This window comes from Peromyscus maniculatus, chromosome 9 (genome assembly GCF_049852395.1).
Source record: "Peromyscus maniculatus bairdii isolate BWxNUB_F1_BW_parent chromosome 9, HU_Pman_BW_mat_3.1, whole genome shotgun sequence".
NCBI lineage: Eukaryota > Metazoa > Chordata > Mammalia > Rodentia > Cricetidae > Peromyscus > Peromyscus maniculatus.
The window spans coordinates 24,815,464-24,817,304 of NC_134860.1; the positions used below are offsets into that span (position 1 = coordinate 24,815,464).

The 1,841-nt window shown below is 38.9% G+C and overlaps 1 pseudogene; it reads left to right on the forward strand.

Annotated features, from left to right (window-relative positions):
• Positions 1-1,081: 1,081 nt before the first annotated feature.
• Positions 1,082-1,513, forward strand: LOC102922659 (large ribosomal subunit protein eL27 pseudogene; annotated as a pseudogene).
• Positions 1,514-1,841: the final 328 nt, after the last annotated feature.

Genomic DNA, 1,841 nt, shown 5'->3' on the forward strand with positions numbered 1-1,841 from the left:
CATCCCACAGGCAGGAGAGGAGAGAAATGTCCACTCAACCCTGCCCCCCAGTCATAACAAGCTCTTTAGGGGCTGTGTTCATTATCTCACTTAAGCCAGAGGATAATAAATGGCCAGTAGAGACCAAGCACAGTGGCTTTCATTTATCCATCAGGGAATGATAAAGACCCAAAGAGAGAAACACACACAAAAACATCTCCCAGTAAGGTCAACTATGGTTGCAAATATCCCAGATACTGCAATTTGCTAATAAGACCTTGGAAAGCTCTTTACAATACTTTACAAAGGGAAAAGGGTATTTGAGGGGCCCTTGGATTCCCCAGATTTTAATAACCTCTTGCTTTTATTCTGTTACTGTTTTTGCCTTGTGTCCTATATTTAAGTATTTATAAAGGAATATAACATTAAAGAACATATAGAAAATAAGAAATCAGCAGGAATACTCTAGGTTACTATATATATTATTATAATATAGATACCATATAGATACGTATGTATTTCTCCTTCTCCTTCCCCTTGCTTTCTTTCTTTGTTGTCATGTGGTATAACAGAGTGAGGGCCTTGCATATACTAGCCATATCATATACTAGCCATATATTCTACTAATTAGTCTTGTACATAATTTTAAACTGTTGTATATATATTTCATATACTCAAGAGTATGTATCTCACCTCTCCATGTAGATACCCAGTATGTACTTAAAATATTCCTTTGGCTAAGTACTATGATATGCCCTCTCTGAACTTTTCTTCAGTTGGGTGGCATAAACATGGCTTCTGCATTGGCTTACAGTATACAGCATTGTACACTTAATTCCCTGGGGATGGGACACCGAAGATGGCAAAGACAGCAGGTTATTGGGCTTTAGAAGCCTATTAATAAAATGTTAGGCAAAATTGTTGATATTGGTTTGAATAACAGGATACTTGTGACCACACTTGCTGTAGAATTTAATAATAGCACCTAAACCTCTAAAAATATGACCCTTTTCACAATAAAATACATTTTCTAAATAGCGTCATTTAGGAAGTCATTAGAAGAGTATTTCTCTTATATTTTTGGTTGTGAGCCTAGCATTTAATGGCTGAGCCATCTCTCCAGCTGGTCCTGGCTGGACGCTACTCCAGACGCAAAGCCGTCATCGTGAAGAATATTGATGATGGCACCTCAGACCGCCCTTATAGCCATGCCCTGGTGGCTGGAATTGACCGCTATCCCCGAAAATTGACAGCTACCATGGGCAAGAAGAAAATCGCCAAAAGGTCAAAGATCAAGTCCTTTGTGAAAGTTTATAACTACAATCACCGCATGCCCACAAGGTACTCTGTGGACATCCCCTTGGACAAAACAGTTGCCAACAAGGATGTCTTTAGAGACCCAGCCCTGAAACGCAAGGCCAGGCAGAAGGCCAAGGTCAAGTTTGAGGAGAGATACAAGACAGGGAAGAACAAATGGTTTTTCTAGAAGCTTCGCTTTTAGATATATTTTTGTTCCCATCATTAAAAAAAAAAAGAAGAGTATTTCTCCTAAAAGTTCAAGATGGCTCGAATGTATAGGTCCAGAAGGACAGAGAGGAAAATTAAAACCATATGTGGCTAACATAGCTATGAACCTGTGGGGTTAAGAAGAAACAAATCATAAACTAGCACATGTTTCTGAGAGAAATATTAGAAGGGATTATTCTAATGAGTGGTCACCAGCCATCTATGTTATACAAGAACAGGGCACAACAACTGATGATCTTCCAAAGACACCAACAGCTCTACCTTTAAAATGGTTAACAGACAAGCCTGTATGGGTCTAGCAATGGCCTTTAACAATAGAAAACTCCAAGCTTTAG